Here is a 20924-nt window from a genome sequence, read left to right as displayed (position 1 = left end):
TTGCATATGAGCTCTGCGTGCGTATATGCGCGCGCGCGTACGCGTCCGTCCAAATTTTTCAATTTTTCAAAAAAATGCTCCAAATGGTCTGAAACGTGTGAAAAAAAATTTTGAGCTCGATTGGAGCATACAAATATTTCAACGCGCCCGTACGCGCACGTTTTAAGGGTATATATATGAATTTTGAGAATATGTGTAGAATTCGCTTGACTTGAAATATATGTGACGTAAATTTCATTGAAAAATTCCATTCCATTAATGAGATATGAATAAAAATGTGTTTTCATATAATGACGTCATAGTGACGTCACGGTCGACTGATCACATTGATTTTACTTGATCTGTCGTCTTTGGGACACGATACATATATGGTATAAGTTTGACAATGATAGGCAATGCACTTTCTGAGCTAACCTCTGCACAACTTTTGGGGAGAAATAACAAAGAATCAGTACAGATACAGAAGGTGATACGAAGGATACTCGGATCACCTAAAAAGAAGAAGAAAGAATCCGTACAAAAACAGAAGGTGATCCGAGAGGATACTCGGATCACCTAATAATAAGAAAATTGTTGCTTCTTTTGACCATAACTTCAAAAATGTACCTTCATATGTAGTGACTAATATGTCATTTAAAGGTATTGTTTTGTACTTTATGACAGAGACCGTACTTCAAAATCTTCAAAAATGGACTTATCGGTTTTTGCGAACAAACTCTTCATATTTTGATCATTCTTCCCCGTTATGAAAATGATTCAGTGATACTATACTATGAACTCCTACACACATACTCACAAATGAAGAATTACACAAAATGTATGTTGGTCTCGACAACACCTCATTCTGACGTTCATCAGTGCTAAAATGTATGTGATGTCAACCACTAAATGTGTTGATTTTTTCGTAGTCACTGGAGTAATTACTTGCCACGATTACATGTTATCTTACAATCTGTGTCCAAAATTACGGCAACGCTATTGGTAATCTTGTGGAAGATTTTCATTTTCTCATCTTAAATTCCGTTTCTTTGTGCGTTTCTTTGTTTGCTTGCCTTTTATGGGGATGCGGCAGATTCGCCACGTATTGATTGTACAGTCATTCATGGCTACCAGTACCAGTACAAGATCTCCTGTGAAGTTGACTCGAATCCAGAGGCAGAGGTTCAGTGGACGTATAGCGAGGGTAGCACTATTCCTTGGGAGGGCAGCCCAACACAGAGCGCTTTCGGCTACAAAGTGCGATCTTCCTTGACCCTCAGTAATGCTTACCTGGAATCAAATGATATCTACTCAATTACATATTTGGCCGAGAATATGCAAGACAGCTCTACCAAAGAAATTTTATTGAGGAGGGAGACTGAACCAATTGATCGAAGCTCGCCCATCACAGGTAATACACTTTCTCGCCTGATATTACATGCTAGTAATACACGATTGGTCCTTTTGTTAGGTGATCCAAGTATCCTCTCGGATCACCTGTATCTGTACGGATTCTTTATTTCTTTATTTCTGGACAAAAGTTGTGCAGAGGTTAGCTCAGAAAGTGCATTGCCTATCAATGTCAAACGTATACCATATATGTATCGTGTCCCAAAGACGACAGATCTTGTAAAATCACAGTGATCAGTAGACCGTGACGTCACTATGACGTCATTATATGAAAACACATTTTCATTCATATCTCATTACTGGAATGGAAATTTTCAATGAAATTTACGTCACATATATTTCAAGTCAAGCACATTCTACTCATATTACAAAATTCATATTTGTATTTAAAACGTGCGCGTACGCGCGCGTTGAAATATTTGTATGCTTCAATCGAGCTCAAAATCTTTTTGCACACGTTTCAGATCATTTGGAGCATTTTTTGGAAAATTGGAAAAATCGGACGGACGCGTACGCGCGCGCACATATACGCACGCACAGCTCATATGCGCAGCTCATATGCAAATTTCCCGTTTTTTCACATTTATCAGATGCCTGAAATGTCAAGGAATATTTCTAGCAAGTTTCAAGTCAATCCAACTCAATATGAAGTCATACGGGCCCGTCAAATTTGAAATTCCGCGCGCGCGTCAATGGCGATATAACAGTGCAACAATGCCAAAAAACCGCCAATTTTAAATCCGATTTTACTCGTCAGGATTGACGGTGACCCCCCATTTTCTTTACATATTTTGAAAGCTGATGAAATGTACATATCATTCCATGGATTGGCGATACTGAAAAAATGATTAAAAGATATCAAATTTCTTAATAAATTTTAAAAAAAGTACATTTTCAAAATGACGTCATCAACTTTCAAGTTCACTCGAGCGTATCTCACTTATCCCTTGCCAATTTTCACCCAGTTTTCAGTATATTGTAGCTTATGAAATGTACTTTCATATTTGTAATTACAAAATTTTGATTGGATGACGTCATCACCTCGTAAAAATGGATTGAATGTATCCTTGTAAAATTTGACCAGTTTACGTGTTATCTCTATGGGAGTGCTATTTTTCTGGAAATGAAAACTGACATGACTATCTTTATCCAGCACTAGCTCATTTATGCTTCGGTGAATTTCTCCCAGATTTTAATATGTTATAGCTGAGACTTTGGGCTATCGTGGGTGTTCCCTTTATTTTTTTCATGCGATGTCGGAATCACGTCAAAAAACTTGGTTGAAATTAAAGCTTATCTTAGATGTATTGAAATATTTCGTTCTTTCTGCAACTTTCTTTGCAATAACTTAAGAAAAACATACCCTATCACCACCATATTTTGCATATGTTTAGTTCATGTCACGAACATCATTTCACCAAATAACAACTACTTGATCAGACGCGATCTTGGGTATGTAAATTAGGGTCAAAGGTCATAAATGTTTCATCATGTATCTTGGTAAATATATGTCCTATCTTTCCCATATTTTGCACACGTAAAGACCATGTTACAAGGATCATTTCACAAAATAGCCGCTAATTGCTCAGATGCCATCTTGGGTGTGCAAAGTGGGGTCAAAAGTCATATGTACTTCTTTCTCAATCTTCGCTATTACGTGTTATCTCTATGGGAGGGAGTTTTTCTAGATGTGAAAATTGACATGACTATCTTTATCAAGCACTATCTCACTTATGCTTCAGTAAATTTCTCCTAGATTTTAATATGTTGTAGCTGAAACTTTGTGCTATCATATAAGTGCCCTTTTTTTTCACACGATGTCGGTATCACGTCAAAATACTTGGTTGAAATTAAAGCTCATCAACGATGTATTGAAATATTTCATTCTTTGCTCAACTTTCTTTGCAAAAACTCAAGAAAAACATGCTCTATCACCACCATATTTTGCACATGTTTAGTTCATGTCACCTACATTATTTCATGACTTCTTGATCAGACGCCATCTTGGGTATGTAAAGAAGGGTCAGAGGTCATAACTATTTCATCTTGTATCTTGGTGAATACTTGTCCTATCTTTCCCATATTTTGCACACTTATAGACGATGTCGCAAGAATCATTTCACAAATTAACCACTTTTTCCTCAGGTGCCATCTTGGGAGTGTAAAGGTGAGTCAAAGGTCATATGTATTTGTTGCTGTATCTTCGTTATCTAGTGTATGTATACAGAATTTAGTACCAAGGATGGCATATATGACTCCCTTTTCTAAATGAGAATCCAAACATCACGCGGCCAATGTCTCTAAACACAGTTGAAACCTGTATGGTCATGCGTATTGCGATCAGGACTCGAATCATTGATAAAAAAAAAATCGGATCACCTTAATTTGTCAGTAATGACAAATTACAATATCTAGTTGTTCTTTTTTTTTCTCTACGACTTAATGTCACCTTCTTTTTGTTACTGCACGGGAATGTAAAAGTCAATTCAAGATGAAGTCATGAACCACTCATAGTCAAATTATTGTTTTTAGGAATTATGGTAATGATTCGAAAGTTAGGTTATTAGTAAAAAGAATTTACTAATCAATCTTCCACTACATTCCAACATAATTATGTAATCTAGATTTCAGGGACTCCCGTGATTTATATAATAATACAAACATACACATACATTATTCACATTAATGCATATTTTGCAGCTTTTGGTAGATAGGGTGCCGACTCAAAGAATGCGTCATTTTGTTAAAGGTAGGGAATCCCATTCGCATGCCTTAAATGAAGAGTTGTATAAATACAGTGGTATGTTGAAGAGAGTATCATTTTAGAAACTCCCATAAAGTATTGAAAGTGGAAGGTAACATTTAGTACATTTTTATTAACCGTTAGATTTTGAATTGAATTTTTTTCGGGGCTCACCGTAAATTCCAGTACATTACTAGGCTACCTTTGCAGACCCATGCACTGCATGTGTGTCCGTCATGTATATTTTGTGAAGAAAGTTCATCAAAACTTACAAACATTTCTATATACATTCTTGCCACACACTCTATATGTTATTACATCAGCTCCTATACTTTTAGATTTGTGTTTATAGATAAAAAATACAGAAGACTGCAACAAAAAGGCTTAAGTGTGGCTGACACACAGAACTACTGAGTAGTTGAGTTTTGTGCATTATTCAAATTGTAGATAACTGTTGACTTCCAAATTTCTCAGCAGTGGCCTAAACAAGTCCCCTGAGGTTCATATCTAATGTTTTGCTGCATTTTGGGAGGTCTGTAAAAGGTATTCCCTACCTTTAACGTTGTGTACCCTTCTTTACCTTAAAAAAAAAAAGATGAATGTAAGTTGTGGAGCTTTATGGAAAGAAATTTTGTCATGTGTGTTGCAATTAGAATAAGCACATCAATGTAGGAGCGTGGTGAGATCAGCGCGCATCACACATAAACACCAGGGACCTTCGTGCCACAGGCAGACAGTAGCACTGCACTCAATGCATTACCACCCCGCAATACACGTAAAAATAAGTATATACTCATAGCGTATGATTACTTATATCATATAGGACGAAACTTTCTTCATTAAAAAAAAAATAAAAAAAAAAGTGGGGGAGGGCCCAAAGTGGTGACACCTGAAAGGTATTCCTTTCTATGGCAAAAAAAAAAAAAAAAGTTGGGGGGGGGGATTGCAGAAGTTTTAATCAAAGTATCATTTATGCTTTTATCATTGAAATTACGGTCAAATTTCATAACAGGGCTAAATCGGCATTGGGAGCATTATAGCCAACCACTAAATTTTGATTCTACATGATGTTAATGCAATTCTAAACATCATAGAGATTATTACATACATGTGGATTCAATCATTTACGCCGTCTATCAGAGAAAATGTAATTATTACATTCCCTGTCGTATGTTATGCATTGTTTCGTATTTCATGTTTGTTGATGTTTTCCTTTTTTTTTAATATCACCTTTTCAATCACCCTTTCTTTTCAGGAATTTCCCCAAGTTCGACTCTAAGTGGAGCAAAAAGTTTACTCAATCTTGCTACGATTCTAGTTATCGCTGGGGCGGTTGGATTTTTTTATCTGTGCTGTGCTTATTTTGGCATATGATATACGGAAATATCGCAGATGTAAGAAGTTATTCCCGTACAAACCTCTTCACGATTTATCTTTAATCATGTTAATTGTAAAGTTGGTCCGGTCCAGTGATAAAGAGAGTGAAGAGCTTTATTAGCAGTATTACGTCCTTAGATCCAATCATATCGGATGGTCATCCGTTTTGGATGCAATGTGAGTGTCAGAGACCAGCTGCTATCTCACATGGTTTCCAGTGATATTTGCTCATGACAATGAAATAAACTACAAAATTCCCTCTGAATAGAATAACGTTCAGAACTAATTGTACAAAAAGATGATTTATTTCACTTAATAGGATCCTCTACCTTGAAGACTGTAATCTAGGTTTACTCCAAGGCAGCGACAGTTGACCGTCGCCCATCATGTCCCACCTAATAAGGTGGTGTTTTATTGTACCTAGCATAATGCCATATGTGAAGAATTATGTCAGACTCCGATGGCGTGCATTGTGCCCCATCCTTAAGTGACATTGAGGAAGACTTAAAGGACAAGTTCATCTTCATAGACATGTGGATTGAATGAATGCAGCAATATTAGTAGAACACATCAGTGAAAGTTTGGGGAAAATCAGACAATCCGTTCAAAAGTAATGAATTTTTAAAGTATCTGCGCAGTCACTACTAGATGAGAAGACTAGTGTATGATGTCACATGCGTAAAATGATACAGTTGTATAAGGAAAATAAAAAGAGAATTCCACAAGATTTGATGTTGTGAAAAAAGTGTACAATACCCCAACTTGTCACTGACACATGTTAAGGGTAATGTTATTCCCTTTGCCTTCTAAAAGAGATAAGTCAAGCATTCTTTTATTATGCAAGAAAGGTGAAAATATATTGCATTTTGTTTATATTCTCTTCATATCGTTCTACACATGTGACATCACAAGTTGTAGTAGTCTTCTCATCCAGCAGTGACTGAGCAGAAACTTTGAAAATTCATTGCTTTTGAATCGATTGTCCGATTATCCTCAAACTCTCACAGATGTGTTCTACTAGTATTGCTGCATTCTCTTAATCCACATGTCTATGAAGGTGGACTTGTCTTTTATACATGCATGACATGCATAACATTGTTGGGAAGAGGATGGTACTCCGATCTGTAACTTAGATTGTAAATAAGTATTACTAAGTAGTTGATGGTAAACAACATGACTCGACCTTGCATTTGTCGTCATCGCCCCGGCGTATACAGAAATAGCCCGAGAAAAAATGGCTTGTTACGATGCCCTATACGGAGAATCTACTCAATGAAAAGTCATTATGTTTGCCTTGTCGAAGAAGATTATGTCTTGGAGTAATAGATTAACTTATCGTTGACATGTTTCCCGAAGTCATATCTTCTTCAAAGAAAGACAAAGCAATTGAATGTGTGTTGTTCTGATATTAAGTAATCATTATAAATTGATCCATGTCTCGAAATTCATTTTTTTTTTCGTCCCAAATTTAAGCCTCTGCAGCACTGCTTACAGACCGGACCAGTAGAGTCTATGAAAACATTTCTCAAGATGTGGGGCCGAGAACCCAGCGGTCTACAAAAGACCTACCTGCAGGTCCACGTGATGAGACAAGAGAGGTAAGCAGCTGTGAACATGAAATAAAGAATTAGTGTTGAGAGAGGATTCACCAGTTGTTTCTTTGTTTGTTTGCTAGTTTTAAAAATGAGACCAAAAACTGGGAACTTTCTTTTTAATTTCAATATACATTTTTTTTTTTAAAGCCAGAAATGAAACTTCATATTGGCCTTTCACTTAAGTGGCCTTAGAAAGAAATAGAGATCTTAGTGGGAGGGCGTTAAGGCTATTTTTTTTTTTTTTGCGCTAAAGACCTTCCCCCCCCCCCCCTTTTTTTTTTTTTTTGCTCGTTAGCTGAAGAAACCCGGAAGTGGAAGGATAAAGATGAGCTGAGGACCCCCCCCCCCTTTTTTTTTTCTTTTTTGCTTGTTAGTTCAGGAAACCCGGAAGTGTGCCCCCACTTTTGAAAACGCTTCGCCGGCCCTGCATACCGTTAGTTGAGCGATGATTCACCAGTTTTTTTCTTGATTGTACATTTGTATGTTAGTTTTTGACAAGAGACAGAAACAGTTTTTTTTTTTTTTAATTAGAATAATTGATTATATTTCTTATGACATGAAAAACAGTTCAGATAGGCAACGTCATATTGGCCTTTCACTTTGGATCCAGGTCAGCAAAATCATACCGTTTGTTTTGCGGGAAGGTTACTGTTGTATTTCAGGTGGTAATCACAAACAAATGTGGGGTGCAGTAGCACAGAAAATTGCACAGGACTTTAACAAAGGAGTTCCCTTGATACATTCAGCTATAGGAATCCTTCATGTGCATTCGGCACCATTTACAAAGGGGATCACCTACATTGTCTCACTGACAGAGTTGCACCAATAAAACTCTAGTCTGTAATGCTGAAGCAGTGAAAATGGGGCATAGCCCTCTGAAATGATATTAATCAAAGTGAGATGGTAACGCCTTGCCACCAGCTGCAGAGCTGAAGACAAGAACAAGAATAAGACCCAAACTCCCCCAAAGCCCCATTTTTAACAAGAATGTTGCAGACACGCAGCATTTCAGCCACACACTTTATCTTTCAGACCACCTTCCAGGAGCTCTCCCCTGCAGACACCATAGCCCAGACGAGGACCAATTCCACACAGGATACGGGCTATGTACCCATGTCATCTGATGTACCTGCAATGTCAACATCAGACCTGCTGAAAGCCATGGACCATCTGGGTGTGTCCCCATCTTTGAAATCAACGACGTCATCGTTGAAGAAGCCGTTAGGTGGATCGTCTGACACTCACAGCGCGATGACGTATAGCCAAAGCAATTATGACTTTACGAGTGGCTCTGGTCAGTACGAGTGCATTGGTGACATGCAGAATGACACTTCTTCTGACATTGAAGAAACTTAATATTTACCAATTTGCGCTAAATTATAAAAAAAAAAACACTGACACACTCCTCAAATCAAACACACAAACGGGAACCATTGACATAACATACTTTAATGTATTGAAACAAACCCAGTGATTATTATGTAGTATCTCATGATTTTCTTCCCCTGTACCGTATTTGGTTCAGCCTGAATACTATTAAAAGGGTCAAGTGAAACAGCACACCCTCCTGGAAATAACACAGAAGTCATCCAACGAGACCGGCACCCACGAGTCATAGACTAGGCCCTACAGCACATGTGCTCTACGATGTTTAAGGTCTCGTGGGCCATGTTTGGCTTAGTATCGAACTCATGGGCTGTATGACTCCTGGACTGTATGACGCGTGGGCGATATGACTCTTGGGTTACTCGTGGTGTTGGTCTCGTGACGTGCACCCAGAACACAGTGTCCCACAGTGTGTAATACAATATGAAACATAGTGTGAACACAATGTGAACACATGTGTGAAGTCTCTTCACATAGTTAAATTCGATCGTATTAACCTTGCGAACACATTGTGAATCATGAATTCACAGTGTGAATTCATCTTCGCATTGTTACCTTTGAGCATTTTAACTTAGCTGACTATGCGATCACACTGTGAACACACGGTGGGACACTGTGTTCTTTTCAGGAGGGATGCACTGTTATGCCGAGTACAAGCGAATGTCAGTGACTTCTTTAAGATCTCTTCATTTGTTATTTGATGTTGTTTTGTTGGTATATCTCTGCTCTTACCAAACTTTAATCACATTGTCATGGCATATACGTAGACTCCTGTTTTTTGTTTTTTGTTTGTATTGTACTGGTAGCGAAATGGCTTATCATCCTAGGTGTATTTATCTCGCCATCTTTATTGAGGTGCTTTATAACAATGTTCTGCACATTTTTATTTCATTTTATCTATTTATCATTAATTTTTTTTTTTTTTTTTTTGGGGGGGGGGTTGCATTTTTTTCTCCAAATTTTCAGATATTGTATCTTGCTTACGTATGCCGCTACAATGATTGCCATATGTTTTTAACCATGAGCTACACACTGTGTACTACTATGTAATACTAATATCCTGAAATTTTTGGATGCAATCTTATATCAAGGACCTAAAAGTTCACAGCTCGTTAATTCCTGTGCTTCTTTCTGTCAAAAGCGTCACAATAACACATTTAAAACATGCTTTGACCTCGTTATTGTTATAACTCTTATCTATAGCTCTCAGTTATAATTATGTTTGCGGTATAACATTTGAAATTCAATATTAAGTTTCAAATTTGTATTTATATTATATGTATATTATAAGTATATTATATTATATGTGACCCGCTACAACAAAATGGTCCTAAAGTCGCGCACGGTCGAAGCCGTGAAAATCGAGTTTGAAGTTAGAGCATCAAAACTGGTAAAAACTTACGATTTTCTGAATTTGACATATTATTAGAGTCTGACATGTCTTCTATCATCTGTCGAAATTTTGAAGCAAAATGATGAAAGGAAAGACAAAAAAATAGCGTTTTTCTAGGCCATGTTTTTTTTTTGGCGTTTCAACGAAGCAGAAACTGGTTCGAACATTTGGATTGAGCGCCACACATAGGCTCCGCCCCTAACAACGACCAGAGTGATCTCATTGGTCAGTTTGCTGCTTGCCGCTAACCGAAGCGTGAAGCTCGCACACTGCCCAGTCGACTGGTGCGTGCGGGCGGGTGGCGCTATGCCTAGCCGCTTCTCCTGACATCCTGGTCACTGATTGGTCGGTGAGGAGACCGCCGACGCTGCGTTTGAATGAGCATTTCGGGGGTTGCTAGGGCTTAACTTCTATTGTCCAGAGGTGAATACTGACTTGCGCGTCTCTTGATTGTGATTGCGTCGCAAGGAGAACTTTTAGGGCGCTTTTCTCGAAACAGTGATTTCCCAGATGTCTTGACATGCTCTCTTTTAAACATCGATATCTTCGCAGCCGATTATTTTTATAAGACGTGTTATATATCAATTTAAAGCAGAAAGATTAGGGAATTGTGTCATGCAATTTTCAAATAATCGACCTCGCCCGACTTTAGGATCATTTTGTTGTAGCGGGTCACATATGTATTTATTTATGTTTATTTATAGGGCCAACATATGTGGGCTCACAATAGTAAATGTCTTTACTTTTGTGTGCTTACCCACATATTATTACCATCTATTTCTCTTTCATTTTGTGTTACATGTATAGTGCGGTGTATACCTTTGTAGCGTTTACTCTGGTTTATGTTTCATGTTTGTAATGCTTATGATAGTTATCCTATGTTCTTGGTTTAGTCGAATGAATAGATAAAGATAAGATACATACATAAATACATAAGTAAATAACCTTACCGCCGACAGCCAGCCTGCATAGAAACAAGACGGTGCTTTTAGAAATCCAAAAAGCTACGTGGGCAGAAGGTAATAACTCTTACACCAGGAAAATGGATGCAAGTTGTCGTGTATAGTAGCAAATAATCGTTCAATCAATTTAATTTGCAAAATGCGCATGTTTTAAAGAGAAAGAAAACATTTGGTAGGTTGATTGTGAGTTTTACAGAGAAAACGTTGACAGTAAATGTTGAGGACATTTGTGTCTTACCATTAAAACGTTATAAATGCATCTCCATAATCGGTGTATACTTCAATGATTGCTAATTTTTGTGACTCAAAATTTGTCATGTCTTGAGGTTTCCTGATCCCCATGATGAAAAAATTCATTTTCCCTACATTGATGATCTCTGCAATAATCATTTTCATGGGAACTTTTCAATTCAATTCAATTCAATAGTTTTTTATTTCCATCATCACAAAGAAAGAAAAGAAAAAGTTGACATAATCCAAAGTGATACAATTTTTTTTTTCATTTCTCTTACACTCGTCCGATAAAGGATTTTTTTTTTCAATACAATATAAAGTATATCATACACGAATGGTGTCGTAAAAAAGAAACAATGCACTTTGTCATGGCAACAAAAATAGTAAATAATCACAATGATGGAAAACAGTGTTCCACTAAAAAAGCCACGCTTGTAAAACGTGGAACACTGGAACAAAACAACAACAGCACCAATTTGTTATACCAAATAGACATATTCATTTAAATTCTTCTATATACTATTGTACATTTTACTAATTGATATAATGATGTTGATACTATGAACAATACTTACTAGGATTTTAGGATGCAATCGTATAAACTATATAACATATCACATTTGTGGCACAGACACTATGGGGCCATGTGTGACAGGAAAATTGAATGGAAAAAGATATGCAATCGGCCACAAAAAAAAAAAAACATAACGACGACAACAACAACAACACAATACACAGAAATAACAAAATTTGAGGAAATGCACTCAGACAGATACTGGACAACGAAGAACGAGGAAAAAGTAGCAGGGAAGAATAGAGAAGGAAAAGGAGAGGGATGGAAAAGGTCTGTGGACACACTACAAAATCTCAAGGAAAAGTGAAACATGACGGGTTTTTCCATTGAACAGAATTAACTGGTATATTTATAAAACAAATATTTTTTGAGTTTATACTTAAATGTAATTAACTTCACAGATTCTTTTAGATCATTATCTAAGCTATTCCAAAATCTGGGTCCGGTATAAACAAATGTACTTTGAGTGTGTACAGTTCTAACTAAGGGAAGATGAAATTCTTTAGATTGTCTAGTGGGATAATTATGTACGTGGCTGTTACGGTGAAATAAAGAATAAAATATTTTGGGTAGATGATTGCAGTTGTAATTAAACATAAATTGACCAAGACTTTGCGCATACATGGATTACCAGGTAAAGGTTCTCCAGGGAAAGTTTGGGCCATGGGGTTGAAATTCAAGCGTCGAGTGAAAATACTAAAATTTCATCTTTTTCGCCATATCTTTGTAATGGCTAGAGTAACTGTTATCCTTGTGAAACCTAGAATGTATTCATTCTCTTGAGAATCATGGGTCCTGGTGTCCAAGGTCCAGGGTAAAACGTCAGGTTAAAATCCAGAAATCTGCTAATGCTGTATTTCACTTTTTTAAGCAATCATGTAAAATTATCATCTAACATTGTCAAGATGTACTACAGACCTATATGGGAGAATAACATGACATGGTGGAGGTATGAAGTCGCCATCGCAACATTCGTGGTTTTATGATTTAATTTAAGATTTCTATTTTTGTTTATATTCACCTATATTTCTGTATAGTTACGTAACTAAAGATGCACGGATTAGTGGAAGAGCACCCATTTGCTAAAGCAAGTGCCTTTGGGGAAATAAAATAGAATCATTTATGAATGTATATTGTACTTGTATATTACAATGCTAGTATTTAAGTGGCAAAAACAAAATGCTTTATTTTGCAAGTAACCCCTGTATCTCTTGAAATTTGTTTTTTCAAATACTTGGAATGTGTATTCTTTTTCAAATGATTATTTTTTCTTCCTGACATCAGACACGTACTCATTACAAATCATTAACTTCCTTGATAATGATAATAATAACAAACTGGCACTTATATAGCGCATAATTTACTGCTCTATGCGCTTTTACATACAACTGTCCAATATCGTTGCATTACAATAAAAATTAGTGTGTCTTAAAGTTTCTCTTGAAAGATTCTGTTGAAGTACATACCCGTAAATGTGCTGCCAAACTATTCCACAGTTTAGGGCCAGAAGAATCAAAGCTAGCCTCTGCTCTTTTTTAAACAGCTCTTGGAATATGTAAGGTTGAAGTGTCTTCACTAGAGCGCAATATGTAACGTGGCCTGTGCGGTGGGGACAATAGACTATACAAATATTCAAGTGCCAATCTATGTATATACTTGTAGACAATCAATGCAACCTTGTATGAAATTCTTTTCTCAACAGGCAACCAGTGCAGCTGATTCTACAAAGAAGTCAAACTCTGAATATAATCCGGGCCTCTCATTATCTGTTTTGTTGACATTAACTAACGAAGAGTAATCTACCTGCCCCCTTCTGATCACCTATCATGTCAATTTAAAAAACACTGAAAATTTATGATATTCTTATTTTTCAAACTGTAAACTCTCGCCAAACACAAATTTTGTATTCGTCTTCTGATTTTAATGTGTGTGTGTTTCTAAGGGAGTTTCACTGCAAACCCTGGTGCTCATTCATTCCCACTGAATCAATCACCCTATTATCATCTTGAAAACCAAAGAATCATCATAGCCCAATAAGCATTGAAACATCACCGGATAGATGTCTAGAATTCTCTGACTGCAAATCTAAAACAGTGCACATTTTTTTCGTTTTTAAAGAAAAGAATAAAAAGATATTCTTATATTCCAATATTTTCATGACACGTACATAAATTTATACCGTAGGTTTATTATCTAATGAAGATGGTTCCCTGTGTTTGAATTTACATATATGTTTTATATATATATATGTATATATACATGTATATGTATATATATATATATATATATATAACTATATATATATATATATATATATATATATATATATATATATGTATAATATACACATATATAATTCATTTTTCGAAATGCTGCAGAGTATACCTCGTTTAAGGCGACGAAAAATTCTACCCCGTGAGAACAAAAGCATGTGTTCATTATATTGTATAAGCCGAAATTCATGTTGCTTCAAGGATTTAAGTATAGGCGAGATCTTCAGGATAGAATTCAGTTTAAGAAATTAGGGAAGTACATGTATTCTGATCAATCAAAGATTATGTTAGACCTTCTTTTAAAAGCTTTAAACTATTGTTTTTGGAATCTGTCAGTTAAGAAAAGAAAGAAAAGAAAATACAACAGCTATATACTTCGGCAACACTATTGCTGAAGTAGATTACGGTTATTTTCTCTTTTTAATGATAGTAAACTGTGCTTGGCTGTGACACAGTTGTGACTCGATGTACCAGAAATAAATTCTGTACCAGTCACACACATACATACCGAATTTAGTTTTTATGATTTTTAGAAAAGTTTTTAATGATTAAATAAATGTGAAACTTTGTCATATCTCTCTTCTGTTCCTAGAGGCATCAGTATGGGATAATGTCCGTAACGATAATTATCATCCATATTTAAGGATTTTTCAATGATCGCCGTGCAACACGTGTTAGTTTCATTACTTGTGACGTACTGAGAAATACCTATGGGACAGCATAAGGTTTCAAAGATTTTGTACAAAAAACTGACACGCACAAGCATGCATACCACTTGCTTAAAGGACAAGTTCACCTTCATTAACATAAGGATTGAGAGAATGTAGCAATATTAGTAGAACTCATCATTGAAAGTTTGAGGAAAATCGGACAATCCGTTCAAAAGTTATGAATTTTTGAAGTTTTTGTGCAGTCACCGCTGGATGAGAAGACTACTGGAGTGTATGATGTCACATGCGTACAACAATATAAGGAAAATATAAAGAGAATTTCACAAAATTTCCTTTTTTTGAAAAAAGTACACATTCCCTTGACTCGTTACTGACATATGTTATGGGTAATATAGGTTTTCCCGGCCAATTTCGCACTTTTTTCAGTCCAATTCCTAATTTGTGCATTCAATTTAGCAGAATTTAGCGTAAATGGCATGTTCGGTATTTCAATTTTATAATCTTTTCATTCAAATTCATTTTGGAGCATTCAAATTACATTTAACATCATTCGAATCAGTACTTTTTCAGTTCAAATTCGTAAGACAAGCACCAATTCGCAAATCGTTCATTCAATTTAGCATGATATAGTCACGTGATCACGTATACGCTGCGCTCGTTCACTCGAATTCATTCTCGGGCATCCAATTTCGCATTTACTGCAGTCAATTTAGCAGACACGTTAAGCATTTATTCCTTTTTTTTTCCATTTTCATTCGTCATAGGTAGTGTTTGCAAGCATCTTAACATTTCATTTTTCGTATTCATCCTTTATTCTGATATCACCTTTGCAACAGTACTTTCAAAATATGTGTATGCGTTTAAAATGTTGGATAGCATTATTTCATTCACAGATACATTAATCTTGTTTCGTTTTGACATTAATTGGGAGAAGGAGGTTTCTTACATCTTGATTATTTCTTTCATCCGCATGTTTCATTATTTTCATCTGGTGGGTGCCATATTGCGTTAATCATCATTAAGAATAAAGTTCTTGAATCGGCTCTAGCCATCAATAATTTGTCAAGGTTGTTACCCTCAAATGCTTCTATGATTCTTTCCCTGTCTTCTTGAGAGATACGCCTGTATCTTACTCGTACTGCCATGACTGGACATAAGAAAGTGAAGTGATCTGTGGTACTGGTGCATGTATAGTTCTGATAACATGTATAAAAGAAGAGGGGCGTTACAAAACAACAAACTTGAATTATTTAGGGTCAAAGATACCTTTGCTATATACTTAACAGTGTGTGGATGAAACAAAAATTCACCTTTAAATACGTATAAACCACGGTTCTCACCTTTTCAAAATAGAATTAACATTACGCCAATTTGAACGAACATGTTTGGAATTTGACTGCCCATACGCGAAATTGAATGACTGAAATACCATTTTCCGCCAGTGCTGGCGAATTTGAATGACTGAAGAGCACGTGCCAATTTGAATGCCCGTTCTACGAATTCGAAAGGCACATGTGCGAATTTCATTGATCGAAATGCTAAATTGAATGAACAAGTTGCAATTTTAAATGACAGAATGTGCAGTGACGAGGATTTTCGCTAAATTGAATGAACCTTTTATCAAATAGACTGACAAAACTGCGAATTCGCCGGGAAAACCTATATTATTCCCATTGTCTTTAGAAAGAGGCAAGTCAAGTGCTCTTTTATTATGCGAAAAAAGTGAAAATATGTTGAATTTTCTCTACATTTTCTTTACACTGTTGTACTCATATGACATCACGAGCCTTAGTAATCTCCTCATCCAGCGGTTCCAACACAAACATTTTAAAAATTCATAACTTTTGCATCGATTGTCCAATTTTTTTTTAAACTTTCACTGATGTGTTCTACTAATATTGCTGCATTCTCTCAATCCTTATGTTTATGAAGGTGAACTTGTCCTTTAACTTACATCTGTGACTTACATGTACATAATTGACGGTAAGCCCCAAGACATTTGAGTCCTTTGGCGTTCGGCTTTAACTGTTTAGAAGATAATTGGTAAATGTTATCCAGAATGTAAATCATAATACTCACTCATAACAGTATCAAATGTCTGTTGTGATGATTGTTCTGTCTCCAGGGTATGTTATCTACGGTGATGCCATTACAACTTGACGAGAGGAAGCAAAAGGCAGGTTGTTACACAAGCATGATTGTAAAAGAATTGTGCATGGAAATGATTAAATCACTCTACTTTGGCTAACAAGGCATTTACGGTTCTTTTCTCGAATTCGTCGTAGTGTTATGAAGTTTGTGTGTCATTGTGTATGTATGTGTGTGTGTGTGTGTGTGTGTGTGTGTGTGTTTTGCTGTCGAACTAAAGACCCAGAGCCATCAATGCTCCTGTGGAAGTAGCATCAAGGCAAGTTTTTTTTTTTTTTATTTTTTTTTTATACTCCACAATTCAACCTTTTAAGATTTGACATTGGAAACCAGATATACTGTCAGACGAAGCACATCCGGAAGTGATGATTGATTGGAACCCGTAAGGGACCACAGCCTAGCTACTATGTTTAACGGTGCCATACTTCCTTCCCGGAGGAGGAAGTTGTAATTGCTATTCAAAACCTCTTTGATAGAAATCAAGTCAATGGATGAGTGGCGTGGAAAATTTTAATTGATGCAACATAAGGAATAACAAAAGTGTTATATTACAGATCATCTCGTCCAATGACGAGACCATAAAACCTCATAGCCTTTATCATCTGTGAAACTTAAAGTAAATAGATACCTCTAAGCAAAACTTTCTGGCAACTTTGTCTATTCAATGAAAGTACTTTCTATTGTCATTCCACTTGCGGTTGATGTCTATACAATTCTTATTTTTGGATATTATAAAGAATCTAAATTGTGGGAAAACAATATATGGCCAGCGGCAAAAGCAGAGTGTGATGTAGTTTAAATTTCCCTGTGTGTATAGACCGATTCAATTTCGATGACCTATTCACCTACCGCCGCTAGCGGCGCTATAACGGTCGCCATAACTGGGGGCCAACGGGCGGCTTCCAGCGAGCTAGCTACCCAGCGAGTTGCACTTGCAGCTCAGCAGCCTAGCGTACCCATGCCATGCCCATCGCGCATAGTTAGCCGGGCGCGGCCGCTTCGCCGCGGCCGGCGACCGCCGGCGCCGCGCTAATATTGTGATTGTTCACTCACTGTGGAAAAGTAATTCAGCGGCTTTTAATGCCTTTCTTTTGGACAAATTGAGTGATTCAGACATATTGATCTACTTTGAAAGCTTCAAAGGAAAGATCAAGAAAACACAGTGTGCAGTTGTTGGGTGCACAAATAACAGGAAAAAAATGGAAATGGAAGCTTCACGGCAGTGTGTGAAATTCAGACACCGCTGACGCATGATAAAATAAGGCAACATTAAAGACAATTAAGTGAAATACAACGGTATAAAAATGCACAGATTTCGAAACAAACTAGATTGTCTACTAGATTCTCAATTCAATTAGGTTATCATTGCATATTCGGAAAATACAGGTATGTTGTTCATCTTAGAAGACAAGTTTAGATCAAAGAATTTGATAATTCACTGATTTTTTTTTTTTTTTTTTTTTATCCTTGGTGTCCTACTTGCCAAAGTTTACACTTCCTCGCTAGACTTTACTATTATGACAAACATTTTTTATAGCATACACTACAGCTAAATAAAATGTTTCAAGATGCGTTAAATTCTTATATTGTTTTCACTTCTTCAATGTTCAGCACTGAATTGACCATAGGCCTATTCAATTTTGGCCTGGAACTCTGAATTTGACTTTTGATAAAGTGATACTTATTAAATATTAAACCATGGATGGTGGCAAACATCCGTTTCATAATCATAATTAACAAAGTATGATTTGAAAATCACTTTTGTAGATCATAATAGGCGTTAGCGTGATGTTACGCAAGGTTACTTAGACTTAAAATGTGACCCGCTACAACAAAATGGTCCTAAAGTCGCGCACGGTCGAAGCCATGAAAATCGAGTTTGAAGTTAGAGCATCAAAATTGGTCAAAACTTACGATTTTCTGAATTTGACATATTATTAGAGTCTAACATGTCTTCTATCATCTGTCGAAATTTTGAAGCAAAATGATGAAAGGAAAGACCAAAAATAGCGTTTTTCTGGGCCATGTTTTTTTGGCGTTTCAACGAAGCAGAAACTGGTTCGAACATTTGGATTGAGCGCCGCACATAGGCTCCGCCCCTAACAACGACCAGAGTGATCTCATTGGTCAGTTTGCTGCTTGCCGCTAACCGAAGCGTGAAGCTCGCAAACTGCCCAGTCGACTGGTGCGTGCGGGCGGGTTGCGCTATGCCTAGCCGCTTCTCCTGACATCCTGGTCACTGATTGGTCGGTGAGGAGACCGCCGACGCTGTGTTTGACTGAGCATTTCGGGGGTTGCTAGGGCTTATCTTCTATTGTCCGGAGGTGAATACTGACTTCCGTGTCTCTTGATTGTGATTGCGTCGCAAGGAGAACTTTTAGGGGACTTTTCTCGAAACAGTGATTTCCCAGACGTCTTGACATGCGCTCTTTTAAACATCGATATCTCCGCAGCCGATTATTTTTATAAGACATGTTGTATATCAATTTAAAGCAGAAAGATTAGGGAATTGTGTCATGCAATTTTCAAATAATCGACCTCGCCCGACTTTAGGATCATTTTGTTGTAGCGGGTCACAAATAGTACAGAGTAGTTTTGGTTGTTGACATCAGGCAACGTAAATTAAGTTTATACGGCTTAGAAACGCCTAGATTTGTATCCCTTTTGGTTTACTTACAATTAGGCTTGCCTGGTGCGACAACCGAAAATGATATAGGATGTAGGGCTCTAGAAGTCAATAGGTCTAGATCTAGTCTGGACTCTTGCCTAGATTTCTAGACAAGATCTAATGTTAGACGGATTCTACCCTGCTGGCCCGACACTCCCGAGTAAAGGCAAAAGCCTGCCCTAAAAAGGTTAAGTTAACTGATAGCTTGCAATTTATTGTGCCATATCTAGCTCAAGATTCTTCTTCATTATTTGTATTTAATTATATCAGTTAACTTGTCAACAGCCTAGGCTTATTAGCAAGACGTCTGCCTGTGCCTAGCAATAATTCTCCCCAGCGGTTTTTATTCTCTTACACAAACGTAAATATACGGGGCTTACACGCGAGTACCCAAGTCATCGCCAAAGAAATAGAGTCCACAAACATTCACGGATCGTACCGATATTTACCTTGAAATTCAAGTCTTGGCTACAGCCGTATGTCCTCTACCCATTCGCTCATAGTCGGTAAATGTTGTTTAATTTTATTTATTTTTAATTACCTAGCGAAAAAAAAAATGTAGACTCTAGTTGTCACAAAGCCAGTTGCGTCGATCGCTGCCAGCGCCAGAGTTAGCTAGCTGGCCGGCTTGCGCCGGGTGGTAAGAGCACTGGCTGCCGCTGACACCCTTGCCACGCACGCAGGGCGCTTGCCGACCCGGCCTGTTTGGCCCCCAGTTATGGCGTCGCCTTAAGAGGGCGCACTTCCATGAACAGTCGCTTGAATCGGTCTATAGTGTGAACGTACGCCTCCATATTACAAACCGCAATCTGGACACAATGATTGTCAAGCTGAAAAAAAGAAAAGAAAATGTGGTCCATTCTTACTTTAAAAAAGAAAGATGGAAGAGATGGTAGCATAGGACAGAGGTAAAATCCACATAAATATCTTCTGCCGCCTTTAACAGTGAAGAAAATAATGGCTGAAAAACAAAGAGCCTTGTAGAGGCTTGTGACAATTTAAGTAACTGAAATCAAATGAAAGACTAAAGAGAGGGTGTATTTTTGACATATTTTATAGCAGGAGCCACGAAAATACACTGCTTCATTTTTTTTTTTTTCAATTTTCAGTGGATTAGGAAATTTCAGAACCCATATCAAAATTGAGAGAAATGACAGACAATACCTCTGCTCCCGTATAAGTACTAAAATAATGCATAGGTAGAACCTACATACGTTCAGGAAGGAGAGACGTCTAAAAAAGAATAAATAAATACGATGGGAACATCTTATCCAGGAAATAAAGAAATAGGATTTCCTGGTCAGTTTCGATTTTTTTCAAATCATTCCATGTTTCGAACAATCAACTCTGTTGGAAATGCGATGCTAAAAAACAAACAAACAAACAAAACAAAACAATCCAGACTTCAAAATAGTCTGCAGGCGCTCAGAATCAATAACTTAGCGATCAAACTGAAAGAAAAAAAATGCACGGGGTCATTTTTTGTTGTTGTTGCTTGTCCGCTCATTACC

This window comes from Diadema setosum, chromosome 6, assembly GCF_964275005.1.
Source record: "Diadema setosum chromosome 6, eeDiaSeto1, whole genome shotgun sequence".
Classification (NCBI taxonomy): domain Eukaryota; kingdom Metazoa; phylum Echinodermata; class Echinoidea; order Diadematoida; family Diadematidae; genus Diadema; species Diadema setosum.
The sequence above is the reverse complement of the archived record's forward strand: the minus strand, read 5'-3'. Positions refer to the sequence as shown.